Source organism: Geotrypetes seraphini, chromosome 4, assembly GCF_902459505.1.
Source record: "Geotrypetes seraphini chromosome 4, aGeoSer1.1, whole genome shotgun sequence".
NCBI lineage: Eukaryota > Metazoa > Chordata > Amphibia > Gymnophiona > Dermophiidae > Geotrypetes > Geotrypetes seraphini.
Genome location: NC_047087.1, coordinates 132329879 through 132342595, shown reverse-complemented (window position 1 = coordinate 132342595; position 12717 = coordinate 132329879). Strand labels below are relative to the sequence as shown.

At 42.8% G+C, this 12717-nt stretch overlaps 1 protein-coding gene across 1 annotated transcript in view; it reads right to left on the bottom strand.

Annotated features, from left to right (window-relative positions):
- The window catches only part of UMODL1 (uromodulin like 1), a 171345-nt gene extending 169002 nt beyond the window's left edge, over positions 1-2343 (bottom strand). The window contains exon 1 of the mRNA XM_033940476.1: positions 2154-2343. The gene's annotated coding sequence lies outside the window, so the exon portion shown is untranslated. The remainder of the gene's footprint in view (positions 1-2153) is intronic.
- Positions 2344-12717: the final 10374 nt, after the last annotated feature.

Below are 12717 nucleotides of genomic sequence, written 5' to 3'. Positions count from 1 at the left end.
TTTTTTGAGGAAGACTGGGAACGGATTACATTTATGATCCATCATATGGCTGTGGCACTAGTTTTGGTGGAAAATGCTATTAAACTTTTGGTGAGATGGTATATGACCCTGGTCATTATGAGCAAAATCTCAGCCACCAATACTGATGCTTGTTGGAGGGGGAGTGGACAGCAGGGCACCTTTTTTCACATGTGGTGGAGTTGCCTTCAGATTCAGGTATTTTGGGGATAGGTGTTTTGCTATGTGGGGCAACTCCTCCGGGTGCCCTTAGAGGAGATGGCGGAGATGGCATTACTGGGGATACACATGGGAGGGTGGGTCGATGATACTCAGGATAAATTAGCTCAGTTAGCATTCACAGCAGCTCGGCTGACTGTGGCTCGCTATTGGCGGAGTTCAACCACACCCACTTTGACCTTAATGAGGGAGAAATTAGGATGGGTGTGTAAGAGGTATAGGCTATCGGCCTTATTGACCAGGAAATGGCAACAATATCTTGATATTTGGGGCAGATACTTAGCAGTGGAGGGCATGGATTTGGGGAGCACTGCTCAGGGATGACTTATTGGATTTGGGGATGGTTTGGGTGCCCTGCCTGTTCCTTGGCTTCTACTATCTTCTGTTTTTTTAGGTATCATTGTTTTTGTGGTTACCTTCAAGATTCTTGCACTGTTACAGTGATTGGGTTTTGCAGCTACTTACTTGCTATAACGGTGGGGGAGGGGGATATTTAGCAAGTGTATTGACGGGTGTCTTGGTTCATCATTGGGCTTGGGGGTTCTTCTGTTGTATATATCCTTTTTGCTATGATGATGAAAGTGCGTATTGATTTTGTTATAAATAAAGAATTACAAAAAAAAGAAAGGTGTTATCACAAATCCCTTTTGTGTATACAGTAGAACCTCCATAGTTGACCACCTCCCTACATTGACCACTTCCTTAAGTTGACCTAATTTTCATAAATTGGACATGCACCACATGTACTCAATGGAAGACTGATCTCTATATATTGACCACCTCTATAAGTTGTATCTTGATCACTTGGGCTGTGGCACACAATATTAATTTACCCCCCTATAACTTGACCAGTTGAGTTCACTCTATACCAAGGGGTAGCATATGTGGGCTTTGTCCCTTAGTTGTATTATTTTTTCTTTAGTATAAGTTCTTTTTTCATGTTTTATTATTATCACATGTTGGATTAGGCCTAACATCCTATTGTTTATCACGTGTTTCTGAAGATTTTTTCAACGTGAAGGACTGATCTGAATTGTAGGTTGTCACCTGCCGGGGTCTCTAGAAGCTTGTGAAAGACCACCGACAGGCGGCAGCACTACCCTGGCGTGGCTCCCAAAGTGGAAGACCTCACTGGTGTCCCAATATTTTTGGGCTTCGCTACAATAAAGTACAGCGAGCCAAGTCCAATCAAAACAATGTCCAAAGTTTAATTTGTATCCACAACACAATGATTAGAAAACCAAAAAATCATATAAAGAAGCACTAGCGTACAAGCTTCCTTTTTCCCAAAGGAAAAAAAAAATAGATTTTTATCTTCCAAACAGTTCAGTGAAAGAACAGCAGGGTTTATGTTAGGTAAGTTCACAATCAAGGTTCTAGGGCTTCACCCTGCACTGAACCACAGTCTCTGTAATAGCCCACAAAACTAGTCCCAAAAGAAGTCCTCAAGAATACTCTTGAGTCCTGGACTTTCAATCCAAAAATCCGGTTTCTTCACCAGGCACTTACATTTCACATTGTAAAGCAAACTTCAATCGTGAAAAGAAAAAAAATAAAGCCTTACTGCAGGCTCTTGTTATTCCAGCAATAATCAGTTTTCAGTCCTTCCCACTGTTGGGCCACAGAATTGCTGGTTCCCCTTTTATTACTTAGCTTTAACAAGCTCCCTCTGAATCCCAACCCTCAGATCTTCGGTGCTCCTACCCCAATTCTGTGAGTCCTTGGAACTTAGATAGCTAACAGGGAAAATGCTTCACAAGCCAGAAAACTTTCTTCAGTTTCTCTGGGCTTTTGCACAGCTGGAGTGCAGCAACGTAATCAAGCTGGTGCAGCACTGCTCTGAGCTTGGCTTTACACACCAAACAAAAATAGTTTTCTATCAATCTTCACTACTATATTCTTATACAGCTCCGTACCTGCAGTACTTAGTGAGAAGCTGCCAAGCTCACATCCATAGCTTCCTCGATGTCAGCTTCAGGCATTGTCCATTCATTCGTGTCCATATTTTCTGGAATACCCAGCTGCTCTGTTGGCTCCTGAGCAATGGAATCCTCACACTCCATGGGTTCCTGAGCGAGGTCTGGCCTTTGCCTGGCCTGGAGAACCTTCTCTGCCAGGTCCTCGTATGCAGCCTGTCTTACTGCCTTGGAGAGCTGCTTAAGAGTCTTTGGGCCACACCCTGTACTAGGTGTGTGTGTGCCTAGTTTTCATGCTCTTGGGCTCCCCCCCAGGTTGCTGGGCAGAATACCACTGGGAGCCTGATTAAACCTCTTAATGTAGCTGGGGCTTTTACTGGGCCGTGGAGCTAACTTGTATTCTGGCTCCTGATCAGGTTCAGATGGCTCAGGATAGGCAGCACTGCTTTCAGGATCTCCTGCCTGATCATCCTCAGTCAGTCCCTGGTCTCGGGCATAGGATTTAGGCTGGGGTTTCACTCGGACATGACCGTCTCGGGGAGCGGAAATGTCACAAGGTACATCCAAAAGAAGAGGATGTTAGACATCTGATAATGCAGTTGAAATTATTTGCTGTGAAAAAATGCCTAGGTATGCTGAGTGGTGTAGCCAGCATCGAGAGTACTTTCTCCACTTACCTTTATAAGAATAAGAAACAGACCAAGATTGACTTGTTTTTTATGCAAATTCCCTGTTTATCAGATTAACCAAATTTATTCTGAAGAGGCTACAACTCATTCAGAACACTGCGGCTAAACTAATTTTTGGAAGACATAAATATGATCATGCCTCTCCATTGTTGAGGTTACTTCATTGGCTTCCTATTTACTGGTGAATTCAATTTAAATGTGCCAATGTAATTTTTAAAAATTTACATGGAATTTTTTCACCTTTATTACCTCTATCATTTAACTCTCTTCGGAATACTCTTGCTTTTCCCTTCTGTTAAAGGGATTAAAACCCTAGGTAAATTCTCACATTCCTTTGCCTATTCCTTGGTAAAAGTTTGGAACGATCTTCCCTCAACTATCAGAACGTCATTATCTCTGTCACTTTTTAGGAAAAATCTGAAAACTTATCTCTTTCAGAGATTCTTAACTGAGGACTCATCTAATTTATTGAAAACAATTTTTATTACCTTTATTATTATTTTATATTATATTCTTTTTAACTTTCTTAACCAGTTCGAGTCCTTGCTGGAATGACCCGGTATATAAGATGGAAATTAGATTAGATTAGATTTTTTTTTTCAGAAAGAATGATTAAACCATGAGAAAACAATAAGGGCTCCTTTTATTAAGGTGCGCTAGCGTTTTTAGCATACGCACAAAATTACCATGCACTAAACTGCACAGTACGCTTCTAGAATAATGCCAGCTTAAGATCTAGCATGCGCAGCAATTTAGTGCACGCTATTCCGCGCGTTAAGGCCCTAACACACCTTAGTAAAAGGAGCTCTAAATGTATTGATTTTGTATGATACTGTATGCATGATTTTACTGCGTTTTGATTATATATGATTTCATATGATATTCTCTAATAAAAGCTGTACAAGAAAGTACATGTATGTATCAGTACAGTAGGCCTAGTTCCTTATGTTGACCACCTCCATATGTTGGCCAGTTTGTTAAAGTCCTTTGGGTGGTCAACTTACAGAGGTTCTACTGTTTATCAGATAGCGCTTATGCAGGTTTTTGGTATTTAGGTGCTAATCATTTATGTACCTACTAAGTATGTAAAGGTTAGCGCCTTCTGTATAGAATTACTCCATTTATGGCCAAAAGTTACACATTTTACTTTAGCAGAAATATGAAGCAGGCTATAAATATAGATAAAAGATATACAGAGAATGGCAACATTCAATCACTCTCCAGGATACGGTAACTTGTGTTCAACTCTGAGTGCATGAGTATCTGGTCTAACCTGCATAAAACAGTGTGGTTGCCATGTTAGTCCACTTTAAGGGTAATTACACATCCTCCTCTCCCTGTTTCTGCTTGTCACTCCTCCCCCTACCCCCCTGAGGCTGTCATCGGAATGCTTTTCATGCTTCAATATATTTAATTTTGATAATGGCATTTTTTTTGCTCATAATCGACTAGAAGAAGGATTGCCTTCAAAACCTGGTCAAAAATATATACTAAAAAGGTCTCATTTTATTTTCCTATCTTTTATTTTGACTTATGCGAAGGTCTAGCTAGAAATGGATAAGAAATCCCTTAAAGGGATTTTCATCAGCATCACTAGTACACAGATGCTGAAAATCCATTTAAGGTCAAGTGGTCAGCAGCTGAAAATGATATACTATCTAATTTGACATGTTTAATAAACTGGTGGAATTTTGCAAATCTTTGTACAGTAATTATATTCTGATTATCATTATTGGGGTATGAGATCATGGGGAACAGACTGAGATAAGGATGGTTCTGTGCAAGTGAAATACCCCATGGATGGTCCTAGCTCTGTAAGAGACGTATGAGTAAGGTTTTAATCAGTGCTGCGTATGTCTGGTAGCGCTATAGAAATAATTAACAGTAGTAATAGAATCAATCCCTCTGGCTGACAAGATAAATAACCTCACTGGTCTATATGTTTATTCAACAAAATATAACTGGTTGATCAGAGATTGCCTCTCCAACAACATCTACTCTGTACAATGCTGTGTAGACTAAAAGCTCTATCTAAATTCTAACCATTGCTCGGTGCAGGGTGGTTGCAACTCCCTGAGTGCCAACCCAGGGGCTACCACACCATCCTTTGGAATCAGTCTTAGTCCATGAGCACAGAAGCCTAAACAAGAGGATTCCAAAGGCCATCCTTAACTGTCTCTATGACTATAAAATGTTGTATACATTTTCAGTTAAGTACCTAATATCACATTATTACTGTTTTTCAAGCACTATCAAAGTGAGGGCTGTCTTTCTTACCTGGTAACATGTTGCCTGTCCCTGGCCCCACAGCCATCCACAGCAATAACGCTGAAAAATATGCTAACCAGATCATGGCAGAAAGAAGCTTCCTGTCTCTTCACCTACAGCCTCCAGTTGAAATATTCTTCTTTTCATGGAACAAATGATATTATACCATGCATCTAAAGATGTTCTTGTTTTACCTCAACAGATGTATGGTTGTAGCTGTCTTTGGAGGAGGAAATCCATGGGGTATTTCACTTGCACAGTCTCATTAGTGCTCTCTGCCTGGATTTCCCTCCCCCTCCCATTGGCAACACCTGTGACTTCTTACCTAAGCAAGCATTCAGTCGTACTATGCAGACAAACCAGGCCTGTGCTCGGACCACTAGGGCTGAATTCTGTTTTTCCTCCCTCTATATTTTGTTTTCATGGCTTTTCTGCAGGGGCTGCACAAAGAGTACAATGGATGTGTTCCATGGAGAAATCACATTGCCTCATCCCAAAAGAGGGAACAGGACGATTGTGCTCCAATAAAAGATATGTATGCCATATATTCAACCACTGTATCCAGAATAGTTGCAGCTGGAGATGTTGCCCCCAGTGAATAGAAACACACTGAAAGGCAGCCCCTGTCAACAAAGGGCCAGCCCAGAGGCTCAGATAGGGAAAAATAGGCACCTACATTCCCCTATAGAATAGACTCCTTACAGATGCTCTGGCATAGATTGGTCCTCCATCTCTGTAACACAACATAGTAAATGACGGTAGATAAAGACCCAAATGATCCATACAGTCTGCCCAACCATATTTGCTCTACTAGTTCTATAAATGGCACACACAGTTATGTACACGATTACGTGTATAGTCAAGAACAGTAAAGGAAGTGGAACCAATGTTCTAGACAAAAACAAATTTATTCCAGAGAGGGAAAATTCTCAAATTGCAACAAAGAATAGCAATAGTTCTGGCGAACCTTCCATAGAACAACACAAGAAAAGGATATTTTGGAGGTTGACAAAACCATATGTACAAAATAGTTCACCACAACAGGGGGACCCAACAAGGTCCATGTTTGGCAGGTGAGATGCCTTCCTACTAACTGCAGATTTGCAGAGATTATTTTCTTTCTCCATATGACTATTTTTAGATATTACTGTATAGTGTTGAGGACCTCATGTTGGACCATTTGTTTATATGGTTTTCTGAACCTCCGAAATATCCTTTTTTATACTGTTCTTTGGGAGGTTTGCTAAAAGTACCGAAATGCTATTGTTTGTTGGAATGTGAGGATTTGTCCTCTTTGGAATAAATTTGTTTTTGTCCAGAACATTAGTTCCATTTCCTTTGTTGTTTTGGATTTCTGTGTCTCATTGAGGTGATCATTTTAGTTTAGTTAACCACTTATGCATGTAAATTAATTAATTAATTGACTCTTGATTAGTGATAACTATTAATAATTGGCACTGTTGTCACTATGTACAAAACACTTAAGAACATAAGAATCGCCGCTGCTGGGTCAGACCAGTGGTCCATCATGCCCGGCAGTCCGCACACACGGCGGCCCTTAGTTTAAAGACCAGTGCCCTAACCGAGCCTAGCTTTACCTGCATACTTTCTGGTTCAGCATAAATTTGTCTAACTTTATCTTGAATCTCTGGAGGGTGTTTTCTCCTAAAACAGCCTCCGGAAGAGCATTCCAGTTTTCCACCACTCTCTGGGTGAAGAAAAACTTCCTTACATTTGTACAGAATTTATCCCCTTTTAACTTTAGAGAGTGCCCTCTCGTTCTCTCTACCTTAGAGAGGGTGAACAACCTGTCTCTATCAACTAAGTCTATTCCCTTCATTATCTTGAATGTTTTGATCATGTCTCCTCTCAGTCTCCTCTTTTCAAGGGAGAAGAGGCCCAGTTTCTCTAATCTCTCACTGTACGGCAGCTCCTCCAGGCCTTTGACCATTTTAGACGCACTTCTCTGGACCCTTTCAAGTAGTACCATGTCCTTCTTCATGTACGGCGACCAGTGCTGGATGCAGTATTCCAGGTGGAGGCGTACCATGGCCCAGTACAGCAGCATTATAACCTTCTCTGATCTGCTCATGATCCCCTTCTTAATCATTCCTAGCATTCTGTTTGCCCTTTCCATCTCCGCCACCGCCGCGCATTGCGCTGATGGCTTCATCAACTTGTCGACCAATACTCCCTGGTCTCTTTCCTGGAGGGTCTCTCCGAGTACCACACCAGACATCCTGTATTCGTGAATAAGATTTTTGTTACCGACATGTATCACCTTACACTTATCTACGTTAAACCTCATTTGCCATGTGGCAGCCTATTTCTCGAGTGTGTTTATGTCATGTTGCAGGTCTTCGCAATCCTGCGTCTTCACCACTCTGAATAACTTCGTATCGTCCGCAAATTTAATCACTTCGCTCGTTATACCAGTTTCCAGGTCGTTTATAAATAGGTTGAAGAGCACGGGCCCAAGCACCGAACCCTGTGGCACTCCACTCGTGACACTTTTCTAGTCTGAGTTTTGTTCATTTACCCCCCACTCTTTGTTTCCTATCCACCAACCTGTTTTTAATCCACATGAAGATTTCAACCTCAATTCCATGGCTCGCAATTTTTTTGAAGTAGTCGTTCATGCAGAATCTTGTCAAAAGCCTTCTTTTTTTTTTTTTAAGTTCAATATTTTTTATTGATTTTTTGGAAAAATATAGGAAACAGTTCAAGTACATGGTATCAAAATATAAAACAAAACATTTAGTATAACTAATATTCAGTTACATTGTGCAATGTAGAATTGAATCGTTTTAAAAGATCTAAAGTACTAGGACTGTTCATGAAAAATTAGTAAAAGGAAAGATAAGAGGAAAGAGAAATTGAAGGAAGAAAAAGAAGAGGAAGAGGAAGAAGAAGAAGAAGAGAGGAGTGTCTATGAAATAGATTTAACATATGAGTCCAGGAATTTCCAGGGTGATTTACATTGTATCAAATTTTTGGAAAGTCGAATTATATTTTTCTTTTCATAAGCATATGATTCAAATTTATGATACATGCTCAAAGAATTCCACCAGAAGGTATAGTTTAGTAATGAAGAGGACTTCCAATTTTTCAAGATGTGCATAAGGGCAGTCACAAACATTGCATCAATGAGTTTAGGAGGACAGTTAGACTGTGTAAAACAAGGGTGTTGTCAAAAGCCTTCTGAAAATCCAAATATACAATGTCGACTAGTTCACCCTTGTCTATCTGCGTGTTTACACCCTCGAAGAAGTGCAGCAAGTTCGTCAAGCAAACCAAGATCTTCCCTTGCTGAAGCCGTACTGGCTGGTCCTCAATAGCTTGTGTCCATCAAGATGATCAATGATGTGGTCCTTTATCAGCGCCTCTACCATCTTTCCCGGTACCGAGGTCAGACTCACCAGTCTGTAGTTTCTCGGATCTCCCCTCGAAGACTGGCATGACATTCTCCACTTTCCAGTCTTCTGGAATCCTTCCCGATTTGATCAACAGATTGGCTATTAGTTGTAGCAGTTCAACTATAGCCCCTTCCAGTTCCTTGATCACCCTCAGATGGATGCCATCCAGTCCTGGGGATTTATCGTTTTTAAGCCTATCAATCTGCCTTCATATCTCTTCTAGACTGGCCGTCATCCCTGTCAGTTTCCCATCCTTGTTACCTGCGTATAGCCTGTCGGCTTCCGGTATGTTGCATATATCTCTTCGGTAAAGACAGACGCAAAAAATGTGTTCAGTTTGTCGGTGATGGCTTTGTCCTCCTTTAGTGCTCCCTTTATTCCATGGTCATCCAATGGTCCCACCGCTTACTTCGCCGGTCATTTCCCCTTAACATATTGAAAGAATGGCTTGAAGTTTTTCGCCTCCTTGGCTATTTTTTCCTCATAGTCTTTTTTGGCCCTTCTTACCGCCTTGTGGCACCTGCTTTGATGTTGTTTGTGCTTTTTCCAGTTTTCGTCCGTTTTTGACCTTTTCCATTCCTTAAACGAGGTTTTCTTGTCTCTGATCGCTTCCTTCACTGTTACAGTGAGCCACGCCGGTTCCCTGTTCTTTTTCCTCTTGGATCCCTTGGTGATACGCGGTATATATACGCGGTGACCAAGGCAAACCCTATACGTGATCACATTTAGATTTATAACCCACCCAGGGCGGAGAACAATAAGACATAATGAAAATAGAAATGTAGAAATAATTACAACATGGAAGACAAAAAAGTCAAAATGACTTCTATTTTGTTTGATGACAGCAGCCTGCTGAGGCTTCAGCTTTTGGACTTCTTCTTATTTTGGTGGCTTATATATTGTGTGTTTGTCCGTTATGTAATTAATCCCATTTTTACAAAAGCATGAAAGCATTTTTTAGCTGTCGGGAGCAGCACAGATCATTCAGTGTGCCAGCCTGCACTAAAAATTGCTTTCCCAGTCTTGAAAAAAGGGGGTATGTATTTTGCTTTGTTATTCGCCTTGGATAAAGGCAGAATATACATTTTTAAACAAACTATTTGGCACTAATTTGCAGTTACATACATAAGTGTATTATAACCATGGAGGGGCATAATAAAAAAAACCCTCTAAGTCCCCTTTTGGCCTAAGGCCCTAGGCACCCAAAGTACGCAGCAGGTAAATGTCCATTCTCAAAAAAAATGTCCAAAATATACTTTTTTTTCCGAGAATGCCCTACCTGTGGGGTGGCTTCTGGGGGGTGGCCTAAGGGAACTAGCCAATCGGAATCTTAGGCCACTTCTAGTGCATCCGAGAATGCACTGGGAGATGGGCCTAGCATTCAGGTTGGCCCAGGTGCCTAAGGCTCCTCCTACAGGAGGGGCCTTCCCAGTACATCCTAAAATGCACCAGGAAGGGACATGCCCGCCATTCCAGTGAAGGCGGACCTGCTGGCCGGCCAACTAAACCAGGTATGGGGGGTCCAGGTGGGTTAGAAGGGGTCCTGGTGGGGTTGGGGGGGTCCAGATGAGGTTAGGAGGGTCCTTGGTGGGGTAGGGGGTCCAGGTGGGGGTGAACTTTCAGAGGGGGTGAACTTTTGGGGGGTGGAGGTTGTAAGCAGGAGGGACTGGGCATCCCTCCTGCTGGTGAACTTTCAGGAGGGGGTGTGTCAACAGGAGGAACTGAGCATCTCTCCTGCCACGCTCATTGGGGGGGGGTGTTCATGAGTTCAAGCAGGAGGGACTCGGCATCCCTCCTGCCGTGATCGTTACAGGGGGGGTTCGCTGTTGCTGGCAGGAGAGATTGGGCATCTCTCCTGCCGACGAAGATTGCAGGGGGGTTTGCAGGTTCGGGCAGGAGGGACTGCCACGATCTTACAGTGGTGGGGGGACAGGTTGTCTGGGCCACTGAGCTGATTACGACAGCTGCGCTCAGCTCAGCGGCCCAATCCGGAACTTATACCTGTTTTAACTTGGTCTAAGTCAAAACATATAAATTCCGTCCAAGCAACCTGTCAAACTTTTTGGCTGCCGAACAACTAACTCTAGGTCATCCCACATCCCTCCCACTTCCCGTCCTATCCACTCCTCCAAAAATGCCCCTTTTCGCTCTGGGCACACAGAGGCAGGGAAAAGGCCTAAGCTGGTTTTAGATATGTCTAAAACCCTGTTCAATTATCGGTAATTGGACGACCTGTCTTTTTGATCGTCCAAGTGCCAATATAGGCGGGTTTTTAGACTTTTTTTTTAAATTATGCACATCTAATTATTCTATAAATTGTGTATGTAAATTGTCTAGTTTGTAACTGCACAGGGGGCGTTAATGTGGGAAAAGCATGGGCAAGTCCTGGGCAAGTCCAACTATTCTTGCATGCACTTTATACCTGAGTTTCTCAACTTCTTCAAGCCAAATACCCCCAAAGTCTAACAAACATCAACCGAATACCCTACCCAAGCTCCGCCCATGGCTCTGCCCCAGACCCACCCAGGTGCCGCCCCTGACCCCACCCCCATAACAATAGTACTAATTGTAATGCAATTTCGTTCATCCATTTTTCATATATACGCAATATAATCTTATTAAAACATAATGGTAAATTTAAAAAACACAAAGCACACTGTATGCAGAGAAAATGTTAATTATCATTTATATTTGGGGGGGTTTCAAAGAGATCAAGGCAGATATCTTTAAAATATGCAATGTCACCTCAGTAACAACTATAGAAAAATAGACAAATATAGTGCAAAATATAGACAGCAGATATAAATTCTCAAAACTGACACATTTCAATCACTAAATTGAAAATAAAATAATTTTTCCTACCTTTGTTGTCTGATAATTTCATGAGGCTCTGGTTGCACTTCCTTCTGACTGTGCATCCAATGTTTCTTTCTTTCAACCTCCTGTACGTTTCCTCTCCTCCAGACCTCATTTCCTTCACCCAGCATCTCTCTCTGTCCTTCCATGAGTCTAACTTTTCTTCCTCTGTCTTCCAGCCCCATTGGCAACGTCTCCTTCTTTCTCTCTCAAACATGTCTCCTTCTCTCTCTCACTATCCTTCTCTCATTCTCTCCCTTGCTGCAAAGGTAGTGGGGTGCTTCTCTCCCACTCCCTCTACTGCCACATCCATTATTTCTCCCTCTCTTATCTTCTGGATCATGTGCAGCATTTTTCACCACTGTTCACCAGCCCCATGCCCATTTTTCCTTTTATCACCCCTCTCCAGCACAATGCTACATCTCTCCTTCCATTACTATGTCCAACATTCCGCCTCCTTGCATCCCCTTCAATCTGTCCCTCTGTTCCCTCTCCACCACATATCCAACATTTCTCCCTCTAATCCTTCTATTCCCATGCATCTCTACCTCACTGCTCTCTCTCGCTATGCCCAATTTTCCTCTTTTTTCCTTTCCCCATGCTCACACACTCATGCCCAACAATTCTCCCTTTCTATTCCCTCTCTTCTATGTCCCAAGTTAGTGCCCCCTGCCTCCCTTCCTTCTGTGTCGTATATTCATGCCCCCTCCCTTCCTTCTGTGTCCCGAGTTCGTGCCTCCTCTGCTTTCCAGCCTTTGTCCCAAAATTGTGCCCCTCTCATGTCCCAATGCACTCCTTTCCCCACCCCCCTTTCTTCCTTTGTCCCAGATCTCCCTTATTTGCTTGAGCCACACTTGCTTCCTTCAGGGCACTTGTAGGGACACGCAGGCAGCGGTTCACACGCTGCACGTGGCTGACCCACAAACTTTCCCTCTAACATCAGCTCTGACATTGGAGAGAAGGTTTCATGGCTGCCTGAAGGTTTCATGCAGCCAGAAAAAGCCGCTGGCAGTGTCCTTCCAAGGGGGCGGGCAGGAAGGAGGGATCATTTGCAGCGGCTTTGGCAGAGGGGGGCGGAAGGGCAAGAAATATCCTCGGCAGTGGCGGCGGCCAGTAGAACATGCGGCTCGCGTACCCGTGCCACATGTTGAGAATAGAATATTATCAGTTACGTGCACAAGGCACCACATTTATGCATGCACAGTGGCGTTGCCATCTTTATAGTGGCCCCAGTGCCTCTCCTCCTCTCTGCCCCCGTGCACTTCTTTAAAATATTTGCTGACATGAGCAGCATCTTCCACTTGCTGCTTGTGCTGACCTCGGCTCCCTTCTGAT